Below are 26,892 nucleotides of genomic sequence, written 5' to 3'. Positions count from 1 at the left end.
TGATATATGTCTGCATGATTAATATGTGTACACCTAGTGTGGTTATGTATATGTGTGTATGTGTATAATTCAGAAATAATCCTATTATGATCATTTTTGCAAACCTTACAATGTACCAGGCATTGTGCCAAGCACTTTACAAACATTAGACCACTCAATCTTCACAATAATCTGAGAAAATATTAGACTCATTTTTCAGATAAGAAAAGAACCACTGACACCAATAACTCTGTCTACATCCCATCTGAGAGAGATTAATATGCCCACCATCACAGGACTAGCATGCAATAGGATGAAGATTTGAATCTGAGCAGTCTAATCCGAGAGCACCGATCATAATCACTATGCAACCAAGGCCTTACACCATGTACCTCCTCCCTATGTTGTGGCCCCTGTTTGAAACCACAGCTTCAGTGTGGCAACCATTTAGATGACCAATGGCTGTTGTGCCATTGAGATGATCAGTACTTCTAGGCTTGCCACCAGCAATACCCTTTTTCACGTTGTTTTCATTTTTGGATCCCACATTTTGAAAGATTCTTATCCTGATCAACATGTAATAAATCATCAATAAATTCCATTTGTTCTATTATTATTTACCCATATTTTCATCTGCATCCTAGAAAACACAATTGGAATGTTTAAATAGACAACACAATTGGAATATTTAAATAGACAACACAATTGGAATATTTAAAGACGTGTTTTTAAATGAAAGGACCATTTACAGAAATATAGATAGGTTTAAGACAGTGGGTCTCAACTTTGCCCCTCAAGGGACATTTGGCAATATCTGTAGACATTTTTGATTGTCACAACTGGGGCAGTTGCTATTGACATCTAGTGGGCATAGGCTGGGAATGTTGCTAAATATTCTACAATGCCCAGAACAGCCTGCACCAACAAAGAATTATTTGGCCCAAAATATCAGTAGTGTTGAGGTTGAGAAATCCTGCCTTAAGGTAATAGACAAGAGATGGTAAGGTGCTCAGGAGCTAGCAACAGGAGGAAGCCATTACCACCTCTAGGTCTGAGGGGGTGGAAATGAGACAGTGTTTCAAACACCCAGGTGAGATCTGGTGATGGAAAAGGGGACTGCCTAACAGAAGTTATGGTCAAAGAAGGAAGTAGGCATTCCCAGAACAGCACTAAGAGGGTGAGGAAGTAGAAAAAAATACCACATTTTTTTCTCCTTCCACCTTCTAATCTTCTGGTGGTGCTTCAGGGTGCCCAGGTGTTGCAGTTGTTAAGGTTGGCCTTTCAGAGCAAGAGCAGGGCAAAGAAGGGAGAAGATTGAAACTCAGGGATCAGAGAATGAGAGAAAACAGAGAAAACCTTATAATGCAATTAATAATTTCAATGTTCAATAAGGATTCATAATTGCAAAACATTATGGATTGAATGTTTGTGTCTCCCCAAAATTCATATGTTGAAACCCTAATCCCAGTGTGATGAGGGGATTTGGGGAGGTGGGGACTTTTAATGTAATTAGGTTTAGATGCAGTCATAAGGATGGAACCCCCATTATGGGATTAGTGTCTTTATAAGAGGAAGAGACTAGTGTTTTCTTTTTCTCACTCTCTCTGTTCATCTCTCTCTGTTCCTCTACCTCCCATACCCCTCCCTCTTCTTCCGCTTCTCATTATTCCTCTCCTCCTCTACCTCCCATACCCCTCCCTCTTCTTCTGCTTCTCATTATTCCTCTCCTCCTCTCCCTCTTTCTTTCTCTCTCTCTCCTCCCTACAGTTCCTCTTTCCCTCCTCCCTTCCTCATCTCCCCCTCTCTCTCTCCCACACTTTCTACCTCTCACATGAGGATACAGCAAAAAGACAGCTGACATGCACAGGGCCCTCAAAAGGAAATTAATCGGCTGGCACCCTGATCTTGAACTTCCCAGCCTCCAGAACTGAGAAATAAATTTCTGTTGCTTAATCTGCCCAGTCTATGCTATTTTGTTATAGCAGCCAAAACAACTAAGACACCAAGAAAGTGGTGATACATTGTGAAATCAGGTAAACCCTGGCTGGACTGTGGGGTTAGTACACAATAAGTCAAGTAAGCAAACCAACTCTGGGCAGTCGCTGCTACCCTTTCCTTTATTTGAGGTGCTGTCCAACTTTGACCTATCCTGGAAGCATGCTGTCAGCTATCGTCACTCCCTGATCCTGGCTCCAATAACCCTGTCGAGACCACTAATCATTTATGTTTCACAAATCCAGTCATCAAGAGCCAATCAGAGTGTCCAATGTAGGCATTAAATGGATATAATTCCCACCAAAAACATAAAATAATTGTTGTGTCAGAGAGCCAATAACTCATTATGGCTCCTTTCGAACTTTAAAAAATGTCAAAAAAATAATTCATCCAAACCTCCATGAACTCCAGGCTGGAAGCTCCTGAAACAGCATGAACATGCACTCATTCCAGAGGTCACAGAACTTTCTGTTAGGTGCCATGTCAGACTGAAAGTGCACCCTCAGTTGTTGGGATGAGATTGTCTTCCTCCAGCTGTTAACAGGTTGGAGTTTTTCATAATACCAAATTTATGTCTTCCATGTTGAATATTTAGAATGGCTTTGACCCATAGATGTTAAGCCTCCTTAAATAGAAATAGTTCTGACTAATAGATCATTTTAGTATTTCAGTGAGTATCACAGGGGTTCAAGAAAAGCTGAGAGTTGAGTGGGCTGAGGTAATATGAGAAGACTTCATAAAGTGGCCTTTGACTCCATCCTGATTGATGTTTAGAATGTGTGAGACAGAGGCAAAGTGATTTTCCCATGAGAGAGAAGATATGGTATAGTTCTGGAAGAGCTTCTGTGTATAGGTTACTTGACCTGGCATTCGCTTATCATGAGAGGCAATGTAGGCTAGTGGTTAAGAGCACAGCCTCTGGAAATGTCTCAGTCTCAAAGCCTAGCTCTACCACTTATTAGATGTCTGTGCCTCAATCATCTCATCTGTCTCATTGGGGTAGTAACTTACCTCATGGGTTCACAGTGAATGCAATAATACATATAAGTACTTAGTAAGGATTTCCTCTATACTGGCTGTTCTTAATACTCCCAACATCCCTATCAAATCAGGCTAAATTGGAGGGATGCATTCCAATTGGACTGCCAATACCTCCTTACAGATGAGAGTTACTGAGATGAAAAGAAAATTAACTATATTCTTCCACTTTATACAGCTGGAATGAGGAAAGGCTAGGACTCAAACTAAGGAGTCCTGCTTGTTTCTAAATTCTGCACACCTTCCTCTCTCTACTACACTGTCTCTTCCTCCTGTGTGCTCAACAAATTGTGTTTCACTGGATGCAACAGAAGAGCCAACACAGCTCCATTCTATTTTTTTTCACCCCCTGGCTGAAACAAGCTATTTCATTATAGAAGATTGTATTGTGTTACATACCCCAATGCTGATATTGGATATCTCAATCACTCCAAAGTAAATAGGTTTAGATTCTATCCAGGCTCTATTCTTTTGCTTTCTTAAAATGAGTTTTCTACCTTAGTATTGCTTTCATTTAATAAATCTGACAAATAATAATAATAACAAAAACAAGTAACACAACTGATTAAACACTTACCTAGTGTGCTAAGCATTTTACAGGTAACCTTTCATTTAATCATTACAACAGCATCTTATTACCTCAATTTTTACAGTTGTTGGAGTAAGGATAAATGAATTAAGCCAGGCTTGGCGCGGTGGCTCACGCCTGTAATCCCAACACTTTGGGAGGCCGAGGCAGGCGGATCATGAGGTCAAGAGATCAAGACCATCTTGGAAAACATGGTGAAACCCCGGCTCTACTAAAAATACAAATATTAGCTGGGCACGATGGTGTGTGCCTATAGTCCCAGCTACTCGGGAGGCTGAGGTAGGAGAATCACTTGAACCCGGGAGGCAGAGGTTACAGTGAGCCAAGATCGCGCCACTGCACTCCAGCCTGGTGATAGAGCAAGACTCCGTAAAAAAGAAAAAAAAAGAATTAAGCTACTTGCCTAAGACCGCACAACTAGCCAGTTTAGTAGTTGGAATTTGATCCCAGGTCTGTATGATCCCACTGTACACTCTCCTTAATTCACGATATATTTCTTAGAATATTCTATAAGCACAAGATTAAGAATTATAACTGTCGAAGTCATCAGAAAGACCTTAAACTTTGTTTCATATGATGGGATTATTTCACACAGTAGAATATTCTCTTCAACCACAGTTTACGCAGAAGCGCAATGTACAGAGATGATTGACCTGCTTCTCTGGTTACAGTGGCACAGCCCGTATTTAAAACTACCTACCTCCCCCCATAAAACCTTTTCATCTCCCATCCTTTAGCTCTGATGGAAACGGAGGCTTTAAAAACAAGTGAAGTTATAATAAAATGTAGACCCTATTTGAATATTGATGAGAGGTGTTCAAATGTAAATAGAAATGTAATTATTCGTATCCATAAGAAAAAGCTGTTCATTAGTATTAGTGTGATGTTATATGATTGTCCTGATGCAAGAGATAAAAATATATAAAAAGAATATAAAATTGTGTAATCTTTCAGACTAACAAGGCACCTAAGTGATTTTAAAGTTTTCTTTAAGAAATATAGCACTGGAGGGGTGGAGCAAGATGGCAGAATAGAAGGCTCCACCAATCATCCCTCCAAGGACAACAATTTAACAACTATCTACACACAGAAAAACACTTTAGTAAGAACGAAAAATCAGGTGAGCACTCTTCGTACCTGGTTTTAACTTTGTATCACTGAAAGAGGCACTGAAGAGATAGGAAAGACAGCCTTGAATCACTCATGCCATCCCTCCCCCTGCAGCGTGGTATGGAGAGCATTTCTGTGCCCTGGGGAGAGCCAGCAATTTTAAGGCATTGAACTCAGTGCTGCCCTTGTTATGGCAGAAAACAAAATCAGACCAAACTCAGCTGACACTCATCCATGGAGGAAGCATCTAAACCAGCCCTAGCCAGAGGGGAATAACTGATCCCAGGGGTCAGAACTTGAGTTCCCACAAGCCTTACCACCATGCGCTAAAGTATGCTGGAACCCCAAGTAAACTTGAAAGGCAGACTAGGCCACAAGGAACGCAACACCTAGATGAGTCCTCAGGCTGAACTAGGCCCAAAGACAGTGGACTGGGTGCGGTATTGGTGGGGAGGCATACATGATCTACTAAGATGCCAGCACAAGGTTAAGGGAGTGCTGGCACCACCCCATCCCTAACCCCAGGCTGCACAGCTTGCAACTTCAAAATAGACTCCTTTGTTCTGATTGAAGAAATGAGATGAAAGAGTGGGAGGACTTAGTCTTGCATCTTAAATAGTAGCTCAACCACAGCAGGATAGGGCACTGGTCAGAGTCATGAGGCCCCCTTTCTAGGCCCAAGCTCCCAGACATTTCTAGACACACCTTGGGCCAAAGGGAACCTGCTTCCTTGAGGTAAAAGACCCAGTTCTAGCAGAATTCACCATCTACTAACTTAAGAGCCCTTGGGCCCTGAATAACCAGCAGCAATACCCAGGTACATTGAGTGCCTTGGATGAGACTCTGAGACTTTCTGGCTTTAAGTGCCAGCTCAGCCACAGTGGGTAGGGCACCAAGTGGGCTCTTGGGGTCCTTGATTCCAGGACTGGACTCTTGGATGGGATTTCTGGACCTTCCCTGGGCCAGAGGGGACCACACTCCCCTGAAGGGTGAGTCCTAGGCCAGGCAGTATTTACCACAGTCTGGCTGAAGAGCCCTTGGGCCTTAACGGAAGATCAGCAGTAGTCTGGCAGTACTCCTGATGGGCCTGGGGTGATAGTGGCCGCGAGGTGAGACTCTTCTGCCTTTGGTAAGACTTCTCTGTTTTTGGAATGGGAAGGGAAGCATGGGAAGGGCTGCATCTTGTGGTTCAGGTGCTAGCTCAGCTGCAGTATAACAGAACACCAGGTAAATTTCTAAGATTTTTGACTCTAGTCCCTGGCTCCTGGATCGCACTTCCAGACCTACCCAGGGACTGGAGGAACTCGCTGCCCTGAAGGGAAGTACATAGGCTTGGGTGGCTTTGCCACTTGTTGATTGTAGAGCCACAGGGCTTTGAGTGATCACGGTGGTAGCCAGGGAGTGGTTACAGAAGGCCTTGAGAGAGACCCAGTGCTGTGCTCACTTCAGGTCTGACCCAGTCTGGTGCTACAGGTGGTGGCCAAAGGGGTATTTGTGTCACTTCAACCCCAACTCCAGGTGGCTTAGAAACAAAAGAGAGACAACATTTGTTAGGGAGAAAGTAAGGGAGGAGAACAAGAGTCTCTGTCTGGCAATCCAGACAATTCTTCTGGATCTCAACCAGGATCATCAAGTTGGTACCTCTGCAAGTCTGCAAGAACCACAGCATTACTGGGCTTGGGGTTACCCCTAAAGTAGATACAGCTTAGATCACAAAACCCAAGTCCTTCTGAATATCTGGGAAGTTTTCCCAAGAAGTTTGGGTACAAACAAGCCCACACTGAGAAGACTACGATAAACACCTTTTTTTTTCTTTTTTTTTTTTAGACAGAGTCTCTCTCTGTTGCCCAGGCTGGAGTGCAGTAGTGCAATCTTGGCTCACTGCAACCTCTGCCTCCCAGGTTCAAGCAATTCTCCTGGCTTAGCCTCCTGAGTAGCTGAGATTACAGGTGCATGCCACCATGCCCAGCTAATTTTTGTATTTTTAGTAGAGATGGGATTTCACCATGTTGGTCAGGGTGGTCTCAAACTCCTGACCTCGTGATCTGCCTGCCTCAGACTCCCAAGGTGCTGGGATTACAGGTGTGAGCCACCTTACCCAGCTATAAATACTTAACTCTTTAATGCCCAGGCACAGACAAATATCTACAAGTATTGAGATGATCCAGAAAAAAATCACATCTCCAAATGAACTAAATAAGCCACCAGGCACCAATCCTAGAGAAACAGATATATGGGACCTTTCAGAAAGAGAATTAAAAATAGCTGTTTGGAGGAATCTGAAAGAAATTCAGAATAACACAGAGAATGAATTCAGAATTCTATTAGATAAACTTAACAAAGAGATTGAAATAAAAAGAATCAAACAGAAATTCTGGAGTTGAAAAATGCAATTGGCATACTGAATAATACAACAGAGTATTTTAATAACAGAATTAATCAAGCAGAAGAAATAATTAGTGAGTTTGAAGGCAGGATGTTACAAAATACAGTCAGAAGAGACAAAATAAAGAAGAATAAAATACAATGTAGCAAACCTACAGGATCTAGAAAATAGCCTAAAAAGGGCAAATCTAAGAGTTACTGGCCTTAAAGAGGAGGTAGAGAAAGAGATGGGGTAGAAAGTTTGTCCAAAGGGATAATAACAGAGCACTTCCAAAACTTAGAGATATCAATACCCAAGTACAAGAAGCTTATAGAACACCAAGATTTAACTCAAAGAAGACTATCTCAAGGCATTTAATAATCAAACTCCCAAGGTTGAGGACAAAAGAAAAGATTCTAAAAGCAGCAAGAGCTCCATACAATGGGGCTCCAATACATCTTGCAGCAGAATTTTCAGTGAAAATTTTACAGGCCAGGAGAGAATAACATGACATATTTAAAGTGCTAAAGGAAAAAAAAAAACTTTTACCCTAGAACAGTGTATCTACCAAAATTATTCTTCAAACATGAAGAAGAAATAAAGACTTTCCCAGACAAACAAAAACTGAAAGATTTCATCAACACCAGACCTGTCCTACAAGAAATGCTAAAGGGAATACTTCAATCAGAAAGAAAAGGATGTTAATGAGCCAAAAGAAATCATCATCCAAAAGTATAAAACTCACTGGTAGTAGTATGTACACAGAACAACACTGTAGTAGTCCATTCTCATGCTGCTATAAAGAGCTGTCCACCACTGGATAATTTATAAAGAAAAGAGGTTAAATTGACTCACAATTCTGCATGACTGGGGAGGCCTCAGGAAGCTTACAATCATGGCAGAAGGGGAAGCAAACGCATCCTTCTTTACGTGATGGCAGGAAGGAGAAGTGCCGAGCAAAAGGGAAAAGCCCCTTATAAAACCATCAGATCTTATGAGAACTCACTTAACTATCACAAGAACAACATGAAAATAACTGCCCCCATGATTCAATTACCTCTCATTGGGTTCCTCCCACAACATGTGGGGATCATGGGAACTACAACTAAAGATAAGATTGGGTGGGGATACAGCCAAACCATATTATTCCACCCCTGGCTCCTCCCAAATCTCATGTCCTCACATTTCAAAACACAATCATGCCTTTTCAACAGTTTTCCAAAGTCTTAGCTCGTTCCAGCATTAACTCAAGAGTCCAAGTCTAAGATCTGAGACAAGGCTAGTCCCTTCTGCCTATAAGCCTGTAAAATCAAAAGCAGGTTAGTTGCTTCCTAAATACACAGTGAGTACAGGCATTGGGTAAATACTCTGGTTCCAAATGTGAGAAATTGGCCAAAAGGGGCAACAGGTCCCATGCAAGTCTGAAATCCAACAGGGCAGTCATCAAACCTTAAAATTCCAAAATGATCTCCTTTAACTCCATGTCTCACATTCAGGCCATGCTGGTGCAAGAGGTGGCTCCCATGACCTTGGACAACTCCACCTCTGTGACTTTGCAGGTTACAGCCCCACTCCCAGCTGCTTTCACAGATTGGTGTTGAGTGTCTGTGGGTTTTCCAGGCACATGGTGCAGGCAGTTGGTGGGTCTTCCATTCTGCAGTCTGGATAATGGTGGTGCCCTTCTCACAGCTCCACTAGGCAGTGCCCCAGTGGGGACTCTGTGTGGGGGCTTTGATGCCACATTTCACTTCCACACTGCCCTAGCAGAGGTTCTCCAAGAGCACTCCACCCCTGCAGCAAACTTCCACCTGGACATTCAAGCATTACCATATATCCTCTGAAATCTAGGTGGAGGTTTCCAAACCTCAATTCTTGACTTCTATGCACCTGCAGGCCCAACACCATATGTAAGCCATCAAGGCTTGGGCCTTGAACCCTCTGAAGCAATGGCCTGAGCTGTACATTGACTCCTTTTAACCACAGCTGGGACACAGGACACTAAGTCCTGATGCTGCATAAAGCATCAAGGCCCTGGGCCCAGCCCACAAAACCATTTTTTCCTCCTAGGCCTCCAGGCCTGTGATGGGAGGCGCTGCTACAAAGACCTCTGACATGGCCTGGAGACATTTTCCCCATTGTCTTGGCAATTAACATTTAGCTCCTCATTACTTATGCAAATTTCTGAAGCTGGCTTCAATTTGTCCTCAGAAAGTGGGTTTTTCTTTTCTATTGCATCATCAGACTGCAAAGTTTTCAAACTTTTATGCTCTGCTTGCCTTTTAAATGTATGTCCCAATTCCAAAACATATCTTTGTGAATGCATAAAACTGAATACTTTAAACAGCACTCAATTCACTTCTTGGACACTTTGCCAATTAGAAATTTATTCCACCAGCTACCCTAAATTATCTTTCTCAAGATCAAAGTTCCACAGATCTCTAGGGAAGGGGCAAAATACCTCCAGTCTCTTTGCTAAAGCATAGCAAAAGTCACCTTGATTCCAGTTCCCAACAAGTTACTCATCTCCATCTGAGACCACCTCAGCCTGGTCTTCATTGTCCTTGTCACTATCAGCATTTTAGTCAAAGCCATTAAACAAGTCTCTAGGAAGTTCTAAAGTTTCTCTCGTCTTCCTGTCTTCTTCTGAGCCCTCCAAACTGTTCCAACCTCTGCCTGTTACCCAGTTCCAAAGTCACTTCTACAGTTTGGGGTATCTTTACAGCAGCGCCCCACTAGTTGGTACCAATTAACTGTATTAGTCTGTTCTCATTCTGCTATGAAGAAATACCTGAGGCAGGGTAATTTATAAAGGAAAGAGGTTTCATGGACTCACAGTTCTGCATGGCTGGGGAGGCCTCAGGAAACTTACAATCATGATGGAAGGTTCCTCTTCACAGCATGGCAGGAGAAAGAATGAGTGCCCAGTGAAGGTGAAGACCCCTTATGAAGCCATCAGATCTCATGAGAACTAACTCACTATCATGAGAACAGGATGGGAGAAACCACCCCATGATTCAATTATCTTCACCTGATCCCTCCCATGACCCATGGGGATTATGGAAACTACAATTCAAGATGAAATTTGGGTGGAGATACAGCCAAACCATATCTACCATAGAATATTATAACACTGTAACTGTGGTGTGTAAACTACTCTTATGTTAAGTAGAAAGACTGAACAATGAATCAACAAAAAATAAGAAATACAACAAAAGATAATAACTGCAACAACTGTTTAACACATACAGAATACAATAAGATATAAATAGTAACAGCAAAAATTAACAAAGCTGAGGGGATGAAGTTAAGGCATAGAGTCTTTATTAGTTTTCTTTTTGCTATTTGTTGGTTTGTTTACGCAAACAGTGTTAGGCTGTTATCAGCTTAAAATAATGGGCTATAAGATAGTATTTGGAAGCTTCATGGTAGCCTTAAACCAAAAGTCATACAATGGATACAAAAAGAATAAAAAGCAAGTGACTAAATCATACCACCAGAGGAAATCACCTTCACTAAAGAAAGACAGGAAGGAAAAAGAAAGGAAAAGAAGACCACGAAGCACCCAGAATACAAATAACAAAATGGCAGGACTAAATCCTTATTTATCAATAATAAAGATAAATGTAAATGGACTAAATTCTCCAATCAAAAGTCATAGGGCAGCTGAATGGATTAAAAAAAAAAAAGACCAATTGATCTCTTGCCTACAAAAAACATACTTCATCTATAAGGATATATATAGACTGAAAATAACAGGTTGGGAAAAGATATTCCATGCCAATGGAAACAAAAAAAAAGAGCAGAGTTAGCTGTAATTATATTAGACAAAATAGATTTCAAGACAAAAACTATGAGTAGAGACAAAGATAGTCAGCATATAATGATAAAGGGGTGAATTCAGCAAGAGGATATACATTTTGAATGTATATGCATGCAACACTGGAGCACCCAGATATATATGAAGCAAATATTGGAGCTGAAGAGAGAAATAGACCCCAATACAATAACAGCTGGAGACTTCAAAACCCCACTTTCAGCACTGGACAGATCTTCCAGACAGAAAATCAACAAGGAAACATTGGACTTAATCTACAGTACAGAACAAATGGATCTAATAGATAGTTATGTAACATTTCATCAAAGACCTACAGAATATGCATTCTTTTCCTCAGCACATGGATCATTCTCAAGGATAGATCATATCTTAGGTCACAGAACCAGTCTGAAAAGCATTAAAAAAATGAAATATCAAGCATCTTCACTGAACCCAATGAAATAAAACTAGAAATCAATAATAAGAGGAATTTCAGAAACTATACAAATACATGGAAATTAAACATTATGGTACTGAATGACCAGTAGATTCATGAAGAAATTAACCCATTAATACCTGAGGTTGCAATTTTTTTAATTTGAAAAATCAGACTTTGGCAATGACCTTGAGCAATAGACTATAAATAATTTCACATGCTTAGTGTTCCAATAATGGAATACTAGGCATAAATGGGTTGAAGGAATTTGAAAAATTTATTGAAACAAATGATAATGGAAGCACAACATACTAAAACCTATGGGATACAGCAAAAGCAGTACTAAGAGGGAAGTTTATAGCTATAAATGTCTACATCAAAAAGAAGAAAATCTTCAAATAAATAACCAAACAATGCATCTTGCAGAACTAGAAAAGCAGGAGCAAACTGAACCCAAAATTAGTAGAAGAAACAATAATAATCAGAGCATAAATAAATGAAATTGAAATGAAGAAAACAATACAAAAGATCAATGAAACTAAAAGCTAGTTTTTCAAATAGTTAAACTACATTGAGAAACCTTTAGCCAAACTGAAAAAAGAAGAGAGAAGACCCAAATAAAATCAGAGATGAAAAAGGAGACGTTACAACTGATACTGCAGAAATTCAAATGATCATTAGTGACTACGCTACTATAAGCATCTCTATGCCAATAAATTGGAAAATCTAGAAGAAATGGACAAGTTTCTAGACACATACAACCTACCAAGATTCAACTATAAATAAATCCAAAACCTGAACAGACCAATAACATGTAACAAGATCAAAACCATAAGTAAAATTTCCCAATAAGGAAAAGCCCGGGAGCTGATGGCTTCACTGCTGAATTCTACCAAACATATAAAGAACTAATACCACTCCTACTCAAACTATTCAGAAAAATAGAGGAGGAGGGATATTTCCAAATTCAGTGAAGTCAGTATTACCATGATACCCAAACCAGACAAAGGACACATCAAGCAAAAAAAAAAAAAAAAAAAAAAAAAAAAAAAACCACGACAGTGAAACTATAGGCCAATATCACTGATGAATATTGATGCAAAACCTCAGCAAAATACTAGCAAACCAAACTCAACAACACATTAAGAAGATTATTCATCATAACCAATGGATCTTATCCCAGAGATTCAAGGATGGTTCAACATATGTAAATCCATCAATGTGATACATCATATCAAATGAATGAAGGACAAAATCCATATGATCATTTTAATTGATGCTGAGAGGCATTTGATAAAATTCAACATCCCTTCATGATAAAATCCCTAAAAAAAACTCTATATAGAAGGAACATATCTCAACATAATAAAGGCCATATACAACAGGCCCACAGCTGAATGGGAAAAATCTGAAAGCTTTTCCTCTAAGATCTGAAATACAGTAAGAATGCCCAGTTTCACCACTGTTATTCAAAATAGTACTGGAAGTCCTAGCTAAAGCTATCAGACAAGAGAAAGGTATAAAGGGTATCAAAATTGGAAAGGAAGAAGTCAAATTATCCTTGTTTGCAGATGGTATGATCTTATATTTGGAAAAACCTACATACTCAACCAAAAAACTGTTAGAACTGATAAACAAATTCAGCAAAGTTGCAGGACATAAACTCAGCATTCAAAAATCAATACCATTTTTATATGCCACCAGGGAACAGCCTGAAAAATAAATCAAAAATGTAATCCTATTTTCAAGAGCCGTACATAAAATTAAATACCTAGAAATTAATCAAAGAAGTGAAAGATCTCTATAATGAAAACTATAAAATACTAATGAAAGAAATTGAAGAGAACATCACAAAATAGAAAAATATTCATGCTCATGGATTGGAATAATCAATATTGTTAAAACGTCCCTACTTCCCAAAGCAATCTACAGATTTGATGCAATCCCTATCAAAATACCAATGACATTCTTCACAGACATAGAAAATAACTATCCTGACCTCAAATTATATTACTGAGTTATAGTAACCAAAACAGAATGGTACTGGCATAAAAATAGACACACAGACCAATGGAACACAATAGAAAACCCATAAACAAATCCAAACACTTACAATGAACATTTTTGACAAATGTGCCAAGAACGTACACTGGGGAAAAGACAGCCTCTTCAATAAATAGTGCCGGGAAAACCAGATATCCATACCTAGAAGAATAAAACTAGACCCCTATCTCTTGCCATATGCTAAAATCAAATTAAAATGGATTAAAGACTTAAAACTAAGACCTCAAACTATAAAACTACTACAAGAAAACATTGGGGAAACTCTCCAAGACAACAATCTGGGCAATGATTTCTTGAGTAATACCCCACAAGCACAGGCAACAAAAGCAAAAATAGACAAATGGGATCACATCAAGTTAAAAAGCTTCTGCACAGCAAAGGAAACAATCAACAAAGTGAAGAGACAACCCACAGAATAAGAGAAAATATTTGCAAACTACCCATCTGACAGGATATTCATAATTAGAATATACAAAGAGCTCAAACAACACTAGAGGAAAAAACCTAATCTGATTAATAAATAGGCAAAATATTTGAATAGACATTTCTCAAAACAAGACATACAAATCCTAAACAAGCATATGAAAACATGCTCAACACCAATGATTATCAGAGAAATGCAAATTAAAAATAGAGCTACCATACAATCCAGCAATTTTACTGCTGGGTATATACCAAAAAGAAAGAAAATCAGTATATTGAAGAGATACCTTCAGTCCCCTGTTTCTTGCAGGTCTGTTCACGATAGCCAAGATTTGGAAGCAACCTAAGTGTCCATCAACAAATGAATGGATGAAAAAACTGTGGTCCTTGTACGCAATGGATTACTATTCAGTCATAAAAAAAGAATGAGATTCAGTAATTTGCAACAACATGAATGGAACTGGAGATCATTATGTTAAGTGAAATAAGCCAGGCACAGAAAGACAGACAGTGCGTGTTCTCACTTATTTGTGGGATCTGAAAATTAAACAATTGAACCCATGGAGATAGAGTAGAAGGATGGTTACCAGAGTCTGGGAAAGGTATTGGGGAAGGGAGGCATGCTGGGAAGATGGAGGTGGCTAAAGGGTACCAAAAAAAAAAAAAAAAAAAATAGCTAGAATGAATAAATAAGGCCTAGTATTTGATAACACAACAGCGAGACTATAGTCAATAATAATGTTATTGCACATTTTAAAACAACTAAAAGTGTGTAATTGGATTGTTTGTAACACAAAGGATAAATGCTGGAGGGGATGGATACCCATTTTCCATAATGTGATTATGACACATTGCATGCCTGTGCAAAACATCACATGTACCCTCTAAATACATAGACCTACAATGTATCCACAAAACAAAAATGTTTTTTAAAAAATTAAAAGAAATGTAGTACATTCTCTACTGGTCAATATGGAGTAGGCTATGTTATAGGGGAAAAAGGATCTCAGATGCTTAATACAACAAAAGTTTATTTATCTTTTATGTTCCAGATCATCCTAACTCCAAGACTTAAGCTGATGGAGCAGCCATAGTCTGCAAGGTTCCTGGTTACCCCAGAAATGGCAAAGAAAGCTCCAGAGGTATTATGTCAGGAGTTAAATGGTCTGGCCTAGGAACATGTGCTTTCAGTTAAAATTCAGCCAGAGAAAGTCACACGGCCTCCCCATCATAAGGCAAACAGGAAATGCCTGGAAATAGCTGGTGAACAGCACCAAGGACCATCACAGGGACCTAGATGTAGAAACTGTGACACATCACTGCATGACTAGGTTAGGTATTGGGCACGTGAATCCTGAACTGCACCAACAAAGCACCCCAAAATTGGTTTTTTACTAGTCATCAGTGATGCTGGGATGAATTGAATTCACTTTCAAATATGAAATCCCAGCATCCTTTGCCTCCTGGAAAGAGTCCCCATTCCACACTGCTTCTTAGCCCAGGCCCCATCAGTGCCTGGAAGTCAGCTCCATTAGGGAACCGAAGCATTCGAGCTAGGAGGAAGCCATTCTCCTCCATGGCTTCCTGCTCTAACAACAGGCAGTAACAGGAACTCCCCATTGTCAGGAGAGGATGAAGATACTATTCAGAGGATACGCAGGTTGTTAGCAAGCACAGGGCTGCAGGCTACCTCTTCAGAGAGGTTTTATGGATCATAATCTGAGGATGGCGAGGGAAGAACTACAGGTGAGGATGAGAATTTGGTGTGTCTGTGCCATCCCGAGGCCTCTCTCACCACCTTGGTAGCTGCTTTGTAACATGTTCCTTCCAAGTCCCCAGCTTTCCAATATTCCTTTGTCATTTCTAGTGGGGACCTTTTGACTGTTGTAGTTACCATGTCATGGTATATTTAATTTAAGGCACAAGGCTAGGGTTCAAATCCCAATGGGAAACATTTGTTACTAGATCTTTTGCAAATTACTCAATACTTCTAAGCAAACATTTTGTCAATTCTAAAAGAATGAGGTAATACCCATCTCATAGAACTGCTGTGAGAATCAGGTATAAACACCTATAGGAAAAACGTATTGTCAACTACTACTGCCCCCTCCAGCATGCTCTAAAATTGCCAGGAATAAATAGTTTCCATTCAGCCGTAGTCCATGTGCTCCCTGGAATTAATACTGGTTTAGAGTGTACTGCTTCAAATGCAAATGGAAAAAAAAACCGTTTAGAGAGAATCCCTAGCAGACTGCAATGTCCTCAAAGTCAAGGCCATTGACTTATTCATCTTCACACCCTGGCATCTAGCCTCATTTCTGGCACCCAGGAGTCACTTCACATCAAGTGAATTTGTGAGTGCAGGAGGAGTCAGTCGTGCCTTGTCGACCACCTCTTCTCACAAAAGTGTGTGATCCCAAGAGGCAAGGCAGTTGAGCAGCTAGTTCGGGGATTCTGGGATTAATATGAGTCAGAAACTGGAATGAGCATGTGGTAGCCCAAGGGATAGGATGGACTGAGTGAGGTGCTGACCCTGTGTATGGGTGAACCTGAGATTCAGGGCCCCTTAAATGTTGCATCCTAGGTGCCTCACTGCCTAAGCTCAGACCCAGTGTTTGGCAACCCTGTGCTTAACCACGTTCACTTTGGGAGTTCTTCAGAAATTGCAGAGGATTCACGCTCAATCAAGATTTGGGGGCAATCTCCCATTTATTCAGAATGACTGAACTATGAAATATTATGGCTATTAAATATTGATTAGTGCATAATTTTATTCACTTCAGAGCAGAAAGCTCACTGATGTGTGAGTGGAAAGATCCCTTGTGCCTCTCCACTCTGTTTCCTCACTTTTCAAATAAAGCGTTTCCCGTTTTAAAATTCTGTATTTTCAGATTGGCAGAATATTAATAGTTTAAGCTGGGGAATGGGAACATGCGGGAACATTATACTGTTCTCTCTTATTTGTGGTGTGTTCAAAACTTTGCATAAGACTTTCAAAAAATAATCTGTTTTCTCTAAATATTCTCTACTGCTAATCAATATTTGAAGACATCAAACATCACAAATGATTCAAATATATTCCTAAGCTGTTCCAAATATTCAGATTAACAAAATCATTACAGCATAGAATTTGCTGTGATCACATTCCCCCAAGTCCTGGGCAATATATTAGGTAAATAAAAATTAAATTGTATGTAATCTGCTCAGACCCTCACTGAGAGTAACTTCATATGCAAGAGCAATGCTGAGATTCTGCTGGTCAAGTAAAAGCACATTTCAGATAAATATCTCATTACCATACATGAAGGATTGAAATTCTTTCCTCATCAGAATGATACCTTGTTATGCACCAGGGAGTTTCAGGTCACCTGCAAATGCATCTACAGAATGTAGAGAATGCAAAGTGTGGTCCCCTAACTCAGATGTCAACAAAATGTGATTGTATTTATTTTTCTGCAACTGAACAATATGATATCTATTTCAATTTCCCTTTATGCCAAAATAGCATAGACTGAATCACATTCTATTTTGGATTTCCCTTTTCCCTGGGATTGTGTGTAAGTCTGGGGAGGGGGTTTAAATGGTATCATTGTGAAAAGGAGACACTCTATATCATCATCTCTCCAGACCAACATCGTTTGAGACATTCCCATTTCCATCGGTACATCAATTGTCCATGAAAGCAATCACTGGGTTGTCCTTCATGCCTACTGCCATGCTCCGCTGAGGGACAGGGGCAATTCTGTGGGCTCCCACACCATGCCGAGCCATGGTAAGATCCACAAGGCTGTGTAGAATCCCATGTACCAAAACAACATAGAGGAGCGTAGTGTGGGGTGTAGTCTTTTTCCTAGGGAGCTACTTAGGACAGGGAGGCTCAAGGAGTCTTTGTCCTCAGATTTCCCTAATCGAACCGGAGGTGTTATCACCTCCCGGGTTAGTAACAGATAGAGTAGAATGGAATAAACTCCCATATCCTCTTCCCCAAATCCACTACATACATTCATTATTGGCTTCCCCTCTATTCCTCTCTACCATCACCCCACCACCATCCCCTTCTCCCCAAATTCAGGGAATCTTTTTCTAGTCTGGAAGTAAACCACCTTTTTCTAACTCATCAGATATTAGTCCAAATCTACTGTTTATGCCTTAAGTGCCCTCAAGGCTAGGCTTACGAAACTCAAAGCCTTTATTCTGCTGTTGTAATAACATCAGTTGTCCATGGTAATCAACACCTCAAAGTCTGGGTCTGGGCTTGAAACAAAAAAGGGTCATGGGATTTCAGGGTAACAGAAAATAATAGGAAAATTATTATTCCTGTTAATATTTAAAAATATTATTCTGCCACAAATATTCTCTGGTTTTGTTGCAACTAGCAATTTCAAGAGCTTCAGCTCATCTTCAAAGCTCTTCATCCCTTCAACTCATCCTTGGGGAATTCTAAAAGGTGTTTTTACTATTGTTTTCCTCCCCTACTGATATGGTTTGACTGTGTCCTCACCCAAATCTCATTTTGAGTTTTAGCTCCCATAATCCCCAAGTGTCATGGGAGAGACTCTGTGGGAGGTAATTGAATCATGGGGGCAGGTTTTTCCCGTGCTGTTCTCATGATAATGAATAAGTCTCATGAGATCTGATGGTTTTGTAAAGTGCAGTTCCCCTGCCCACACACTCTTGCCTACCACCATGAAACACATGCCTTTACTCCTCCTTTGCCTTCTGCCATGATTGTGAGGCCTCCCCAGTCATGTGGAACTGTGAGTCCATTACATTTCTTTTTCTCTATAAATTACCCAGTCTCAGGTATTTCTTCATAGCAGTATGAAAATGAACTAATACACATACTAACTGCCTTCTAAAGCCTAAAAAGCACGAGTTGCCACTGTAAAAGCTGCCTGTTACATTTCCTGTTGCTGCTCAAACCAGCAGCACCATGCTGCCAAGTCAGTGAAGGCTTTTCTGCATTCTCAGTGTCCCCCAGGGATTTCAGAGAAACAGCCCTTTTAGCTTGTACTCATTGTTTAACTTTGTTGGCTGGGAGCCTATAGAGCTGGAGCAAGGGGTGATCTTACTGAGAGACATGGCCCTTGTTCTCCAATGCCTTTAGACTTTTTGTGCTCCAAGCACACAGCTTCCATGCTCTTTTTCTTTAGGGTGTCTCATCTTGCAGGTTCCTGGGTCCCACAGGCAAAGAGGGCTTTGCTGGGCCCTCTGGACATGCTCAGACAGGTTTAAATCCTAGGATAGAGACAGCCCAGGTTCTCAAGCTGAGACTCACAACCTCACACTGAAAAATGCATTGATACCAAAGACTGATTAATATGCATGTAAATACTGGCATTTGGCACTCATTACACCTATAGGTAGTAGAGGCTCAAAAGCCAGGACTGATAAATTTTGTCTCTATTCATAGATACCAGTCTGGCTACCTCCGTCTCTACTCTGAACTCAGAGACTAAGGAGGCTACCTGGGAGGACAGTCCATGCCCTAGAGAAATTGAGGAAGATAACTTCTTCACTATTGGGAGTACAGTGGCTTTTATACCATAATCTTCCCATTCTCTTCTCAGATAAACCCATTGGCAAGTATAATTTTTAAATATTTCTTTTAAAACCACTGAACCTGACACATTAGAAAAATAAAATTCTTCTCTGTGGTAGGCTGAATAATATCCCCTAAATTCGTTCATGCTCTAATTCCAGACCCTGTGAATTTAGCCTTATATGGCAAAAGGTCCTTGCCAAGATGGTTAAATCAAGGATCTTGAAATGGGGAGGTTATCCTGGATTATTCCGGGCCTGATATAATCAAAACAGTCCTTATAAAGGGAATGCAAGAGTAGTCAGGGGAGAAAGCTACGTGAGGACAGAACCAGAGATTGGAGTGAGAGGGCTACAAGCCAAGGAATGCCAGCAACTTCTAGAAGCTGAAAGGAGAAAGGAACAGATTCCCTTTGAGATCTGCACAAGAAATATACCCTGCTAACACTTTGATTTCAGCCCTGTACAATTCATTTCAGACCTGTGACTTCCAGAACCATAAGACTTCCAAAACATTAAGTTTGTGGTAATTTGTTACAGGGGTAATGGGAAACTCAGACTCTCTCACAACTCAACAGAATTAGTGGAACAGCATGTGTCTTTTATCTATAATTTTTCCATATAGCTCTGGAGCTATCTAAGAAACAGGAGACTGAGAGCACCTAGAAGCTGTGTTTCTTACCAAGGAGATGCTTGAGATCAGTTTGCCTATTTGTTATCCATGAACTGGTAAGCTTCCTGCCAGATGGTGGATATCACATTGGACCTGAAATCAGTAGACCACTGATATGGTTTGGCTCTGTGTCCCCACCCAAAACTTATGCTGAATTGTAATTCATGGTTTGGAGGTGGGGCCTGGTGGGAGGTGATTGGATCATGGGGGTGGTTTCTAATGGTTTAGCACCATCCCCTAGTGCTGTCTCATGATAGAGTTCTCATGAGATCTGGTTGTTTAAAAGTATGTCGCACCTCCCCCTTCTCTCTCTCTCTCTCTCTCTCTCTCTCCCCCCACCATAACCCCCTCTCTCCTGCCAGCCATGTGAAGACTTGCTTGCTTCCCCTTCACCCCCACCATGATTGTAAGCTTCCTGAGGCCTCCCTAGCAATGCCTGCTGTGCAACCTGTAAAACTGTGAGCCAATTAAACCTCTTTTCTTCATAAATTATCCAGTGTCAGGTAGTTCTTTGTAGCTGTGTGAGAAAGAACTAATACAACCACTTCGAACCCTGGCTGTCTTTAGCCAGCTGAATGATCTGGGTTAAGTCGCTCACCCTTTCTAAAATGGAGGAGATCAATGACTACTTAAAAATATACTATGAAAATTCAGTGAGATAATATAAGTGAGAGAACTTGATATCCCATAAAAACTTTCACATATATAAGGTATTCTTATAAATAAAAATATAACATAAGGTATATAAAAAATATTCTAGTCATTTGCATTTCTTGCTTGTTTTGATTTCAGATAAATGGAAGTCACTTGGGTTTTCTTTTAAGGAGCTCAGATTTCATCAAAAGCATTGGACTCTGCTCTAGGGTCCTTTCCAGTTCTGGCATTCTATAATTCTAAATGTCAGCCTGAATGATGCTGTGATAGCACCATTAATTCTTTCATGGCAGATAGAGACCAAAAGTCCAGGAAGAAGCTAGAGTTGATCAAGAATGAAGGATAATATGGACCAGGGTACAGGCTCCTACATAAGAGTGTTTTATTCATGCATTCTTTATTCATTTATTCATTGCACATATATTCACTGACTGAATACAATATATGCCAGGGGTTATGCTAGGCACTGGGTAAGTTGGGAAACGTGATTGGGGGACAGGAAGAGTTATGACAATGAATAAGACAAGTTTGCAGCCTCAGTGACTTTTCATCAGGTGGGATAGGTAGATATGCAACCCATAGCAGCCTAAATGTCCCCAGGCCTCACTCCCCTGTGGTCTCCAATGAGGTCACAGGACTTTTATACCCACATTTCTTTGATTTCCATAGACCCATCTACCCACACAGAAAATCAGCCCCTTGCTAAATTGCCCAATGTTTCTGGAGGCCTAAAGGGATATCTCACATGTGCTCATCAATATGCTGTGCCTGCTGGCTGCTGTGCGACCCAGGCACGTGCCATCTGCCACCACCAGAGCTCTCAGGGAGGGCCTCTCTGTATTTCATACATGTGGTTAAATTTGGAGCCAACCTTAAACCAAGAGCTGTAGCAACCTAAGCCTCCCCCACAATTCCCATGAGTTTCCATGGCTTCCATCCTCCTTATCCATTTTGTTTACCACTCACCCACTTCCAACATCCTCCTCCACATGCTTGCTGAAGAATTTAGCTACTTCTATTGTTTCTAAAGAAAATCATGAGCATCAAGCACTTTATGTCCCTCATTTCTTCCTTGACTTCATAAATTTAACTGACAATTTGCATAATAGGGAAAGGACAGAGCAGAGATTTGAAGGGATCTCACACTGCAGAGGGCAAGGCCTTTCACCATCCACTGGCTCCATCCCTCTCGCCCCCTTGCCCTTACCTCTCTCTCCTTCTCCTAAGCTACCAATCACACCACCTCCTCCAACATTCCACAGGGCAGTTCCACTCATGTCTAGATGCACTGGAGACTAAGCTCCCACTGCAGGTGCTTATTACAGTATTTTCCCAATACAGATCTGTGGAATCCAGAGGAGGGGCTGTCTCACAGACAAAATTTTTCAAGATAAGATAGAATAAACACAATCCACAAAATTTCTCCCATTTCATGACCTAAAGCACCAGCATACATTCTTTCTGGGTTCCAGTGTCATTTCCAGTAATAGAAGTACGAGGATATAAAGCAAACATCAGCCACATAAGCTGCAGTGTGGTTTCCACTTACAGCTGTTTGTGTTGCTAAGGACGGTGGGGTGGGGTGGGGCCTGAGCACCTGCACCCTGGTGATGACAAATCAGACACAGCAGGACCCAGAGCAGGTGCCCTTTTCCTTGTTTAGAATTCTGAGTGTTTCAAAGTATCGGTCATGCACCAGATGTCACTAAATAGGTTTTATTTGAAATAGTCTGACTTAATGAGGCTCAGATTGTTGCTGTGAGCTTGCGGGGAGGGAGTACGTATACACAAGCAGAGGTGGATTTACCCTGGAGCTAATAAGCCTCATGCTTCAGGGCCTGTCACTTGCCTATGTTTCTTTCAAGGCCCTGTCCTCAATTTTGTATTTGTAATTTTATATTCACTTTCTTAAAAAGCACTCCCATATTGTTAAGTTTCATGGCCCACAAAACCAACCACCCCAGTACACCAGAGCCTTTGGCCCATATTGCCACCAGGTTGAACACAAACATGCACACACATGCTCATAGGGGTCAGCCCTTGCGAAATTAGAAAATGCAAAGTCACTGACATTCTTCTCCTCCACCTGCCTTTTTTCACAGAGCCTGTGGCCTTGCATTTTAGAATTCTCCATGCTCCCACTAACCATACATACCCACTCTGCTTGGTGCACTCAACTACTTACTTTCCCACACCCCATTATCCAATATAGTGTTCTCCAAACTACAGCCCAAGGGACAAATCTAGCTCACCACCTGTTTTTGTAACTAAAGTTACACATCTTGTGTGTGGCTGCTTTTATGAGGCAGAATTGAGTAGTTGCAACAGAGACTAAATTGCCCCAAAGCCTGAAATATTTGCTCTCTGGCCCTTTACAGAAAAAAAGTATGGCAACCTCTGGTTGAATCCCCAGTAACTTTATAACTAATATTGACAATTCATTTCATCAGTCAAAGATCTGCTTAAAAATAAACCTACTCATGCTCTCTCCTACTGCTTCCCTCTACACTTGAAATGAAAACCAGCTGCTGCCCAAGCCCCACAGACTTTCCATGGCCAATACTGCCTGACTCTCTGATCTGTTCTGACCATCCTCCTTTCACTTACCAATCCACACTCTCTTTCTTTCTGTTCTTCAGACAGGCAAAATTGGTTCCAGCCTCTGGGTCTCTCTACTGGCTGTTTCTGCTCACTAAAAGCCCTTCCTCCAGGTCTCACATGGCTGGTTCTTCTTCATGATTCAAGTATTGACTCAAACATTGTCTCCCCAGAGAGGCACTCCATGACCTCTTATCAAATATTGTACCCTGCCTTCCATCACATGTGCTGGTTTTGTGTTACATGTGCTGGTTACTTTTCTTTTAGCTCTTGCAATTATCCTGTTTGCTTGCTTGTTTACTTGTTTACCATTGGTTTCCTCCAATGGTGTGCCTTCCAGAACCACGGGCTTGTCTATCTTATTCGATGTTGGGAAGTGTCTAAAGCATATAGTAGTAGGCTATCAAGAAACATTTCTTAAACAAATAAATGAGCAGAATGGTGATGCTTTAATAAGGGGATTCTGAAACCTGAAAAGGAACAGCCATTAATACAGGAATTTCAGAATTACACACATAGCTGGAATTTCAGAATTGCACAAATTGCACAACTCTAGGAATGGCCATCCCTACATTGTAGGGAGATTAACCAAGGGTTCTGTTATGGTTTGGCTCTATGTCCCCACCCAACTCTCATCTTGAATTGTAATCCCCACATGTTCAGGAAGAGACCTGGTGGGAGGTGATAATGGGAATGGTTTCCCCCATGCTGTTCTCATGATAGTGAGGGAGTTCTCATGGTATCTTGATGGTTTAAAAGTGCAGCACTTCCTCGTGCTTGCTTGGTCTCTCCTGTTGCCATGTAAGATGTGCCTTGCTTCCCCTTTGCCTTCTGCCATGATTGTAAGTTTCTTGAGGCCTCTCCAGACATACAGAACTGTGAATCAATTAAACCTCTTTTGTTTAGTTTAGAAATTACCCAGTCTCAAATAGTATCTTTATAGCAGTGTGAGAACAGACTGATAAAGGGTAAATCAGATTTTCTTTCTGGGACTTATAAAGATGTAGGTTTTAGGTTTAACTCATGACCAGGAAACCACCCAAAGCTCATATAGATTTAGTGCAAGCCAGAGCTTAGGACTTCCACTGGAGAAAGAAAACTCACATTAGGGTTCAGGGTGAACCCATGAACCTATTTGTTTATTACTGTGACATATTTCAATAGACAGCTTCTGACACTGGAGCAATAACCAGAGACAGGACCTTCACTTTAAAACTTCCTTTTTGGTAGCAACAAGGATCCTTAAGTTCATGCATAGTCTTGGCATTAGCCAGTGATTTCTTTTTTTAAAAATCTCTCCCTGTTGCTGCTCCCATTCATGCCAGCCTCACTCCTGTCACCCTGGGCAAGCTCAGAACATTCTCTATGTGCTTCCACTTCCACTGCTTTCTTACTCTCCTCCCCATGCCTCTCACCACTTGCCCAAGGTCTGGCCATTTCCAAAGCTATACTTATACCCTACCTCCAGCTATCCCAGAGATCTACCAAATTCGCATTAATTTCTTCTTTTCTAACACCCTATTGCTCTTTCTTTCTACTATACTAGTTGCCTATGGCTGGATAACAGACCATCCCAAAATGTAACAAGTTAAAATAACTGGCATTTTATTTTATCTAATTATTTTGGATCAGGAATTTGGACAGGGCTCAGCTTGGCAATTTTTCTTCTCCATGTGATATAAGCTAAAGTCACTAGGTGGAATTCATCTGGTGAATGAGTAAGTGTGGTCTAAGACAGCTCACTCAATGTTTAACACATTGGCGGCAATGGAGTGTCTAGATGTTCTCTGGCATGTGTAGGTGGGTAGTCTGGCTTCTTTTCAGCAACTCAGAGATCCCAGATAGAGTTCCAGAAGACAAGAAGTGGAAGCTTCTTGGGTTGTAGTTTTCTCTGAAAATAAAATCTTTCATTAATGAGATAGTCTCCCAGATGGCTCCAGTCCCAAGAGTCTCATGCTTTAATTCCATCCCAGAGTGTATATACTCAGTCATTAATCCCTTCTTTACTTGGAAGGTAGAAGATTTCCAGGAATCTCAGACAAATCACAGTAGAATAGTAAGAGCTGTTTGTCTAAAGGACTAAGAGCTATGCACCAACATGGTAGAACAGGATTGCAAATGCATACTTCACTAAGCTGGCAAGAAAAAACAAAACAAAACAAAATACAAGCTTCTTTATAGTCTTTAACTGATCCAATCTTCCTTATTAAATGTCAATCTCCCTCCCAATCTTGCTAGATAGTAGGGAGATGGGGTGAGAATAAGGGCAGAATTTGAAAATTAATAGTATCTACATATTCAAATGCTTTTTTGGGGACAAACATTCATATAATTTTAACTTAAACTCTTTGAACAGAGCTGTTTTCCCCCTTCTTCTTCTTCCTGCTTTTCAAGATGGCTTCTGGGTGGAGGTGAAAGCTTGAGAGTATTTCTGATAATTAGGGAAGTGGAGACATAGGAAGGGGGTTGAGGTGGTGAGAGGAAGCTGGCCTGGGTACTGCCTCTCTCTGCCGACCTGGCATGGGGTGTCAATCTGATCTCAGGATTGACATTTGCTGAGGACAATTTCATCTGGACTTATGGCATAAAGTTTATCATCTAATGCTCATGGCTGGCCTTTGTTGTTGATTTTCCTATCCTTGGTAGTTGCTTATTTCTGACGCCAGGCCCTTCTTAGCAGCTCTGTGAGTTTTCACCAGTCCATGAAGCAAGTTTCAGACCTTTTACCCAACACATCAAAGCTCCGCAGAGCCAAGAGAGCTTTCAGAGGCTTGCCCCTCAAGCCACTTTCCTCTACTGGTGCTGCCCCATATCCCTCTACCAAATTTTTCCTAGAGACCTGAAGTCCTCATAAGGCCATGCTTGAAAAAAGGGTCACAGCATTACACAACTCCAGGAATGGCCATTCACAAAGAATACAATGTAACTGATGCCCCTGCAGTTGCAAAGCACAGAGGTTCCAGTGAGGGTAGCAGGCCACCAACCTCAGTGTTGGATTCACTCAAGATTCTCTCAAGAAGGGAAACTGTGAACACATGTGTTTACCTCTTTGACTGTCCCCTGGTTCCTATCTTCTTCTCCCCATAATTCCTCAGGCCTAAAGATGTAAGATTTCTCCCTGCCTTTCCAGTGTAGCCAAGGCTTCCCTTACATTACATGCTAAGTTTTCTCTATCAAGGTTTATAGAAACTCTATGAGCCAGTCAACCAGCCGTGATTCCTGACATGTTAATGGGAGCTCAAGGAATTTAGAAATTTATTTCTCGTCACCAAAGCCTGACTTTGAAGACAATTATCTTGCTAGTGACTCAAAAATCCTATTTGCTAGTCAAAGATGAGAAATAATTCTATTGCTAGAGTTGGCCTCCACCCTTTCCCTGAAGATCTTAAATCCATTGCTTCAATGAGTGGAAGGCCCCAGGGCAACCATCATTCTAGGAGATGGAATACTTCAGAAATTGTATTTTAAATTATTAGCCCTCATATGCATGTATGTTACAAACATTGTTTTCATGTTTTATACAAATATTGACATTACAGGGCTCTTAGGGGTTAAGAAATAAGATGAAAGTTCTTTCTTATGCTGATAAAATATTCACTTCCTATTACCTTTT

The sequence above is a fragment of the Macaca nemestrina genome, chromosome 14 (assembly GCF_043159975.1).
Source record: "Macaca nemestrina isolate mMacNem1 chromosome 14, mMacNem.hap1, whole genome shotgun sequence".
NCBI classification, from domain to species: domain Eukaryota; kingdom Metazoa; phylum Chordata; class Mammalia; order Primates; family Cercopithecidae; genus Macaca; species Macaca nemestrina.
This window is presented reverse-complemented; position numbering follows the sequence as displayed.